The sequence below is a fragment of the Sinocyclocheilus rhinocerous genome, unplaced genomic scaffold, assembly GCF_001515625.1.
Source record: "Sinocyclocheilus rhinocerous isolate Xijiao unplaced genomic scaffold, SAMN03320098_v1.1 scaffold3323, whole genome shotgun sequence".
NCBI classification, from domain to species: domain Eukaryota; kingdom Metazoa; phylum Chordata; class Actinopteri; order Cypriniformes; family Cyprinidae; genus Sinocyclocheilus; species Sinocyclocheilus rhinocerous.
The window spans coordinates 11,707-12,096 of NW_015662926.1; the positions used below are offsets into that span (position 1 = coordinate 11,707).

A 390-nucleotide genomic window follows, 5' to 3' on the forward strand; every position below is an offset into this window, starting at 1 on the left:
CATCAAACACAGCCAGGCGAGAGCGGAGCATACGCAGCTAGAGTAACTCGCAGTGATGACAATCAGCTCCCTCAAAAGCTGACCGTGCATGCTCCGCTCCTAAACAAACAACACACAGATCGTGTGTATCCCCCGCTGCCAGATAGCGTGGGCAGGGAGGCACAGAACGTCTGTAATGCCGTTTGCTCGCCATAGATTTTGACATATTCTTTTGAATGCTTGTGGACTGACAGACAACAGTAAATAGACTGACACATACACAGAGCGCTACTGAAGAGCAGAAGCTAACTTGCGCTCTGCCGGATGCGCTTTTATACTTCCTGGCGCTCACGTCACCCCGCTCGTGACGTCTCGCTGCTCCATTGGACTGATTTTACACGTGCTTCAGAA

General features: G+C 51.3%; 1 pseudogene; it reads right to left on the reverse strand.

Moving 5' to 3' along the window:
- Positions 1-390, reverse strand: part of LOC107728370 (SLAM family member 7-like) — an 8,564-nt pseudogene that overhangs the window by 7,210 nt on the left and 964 nt on the right.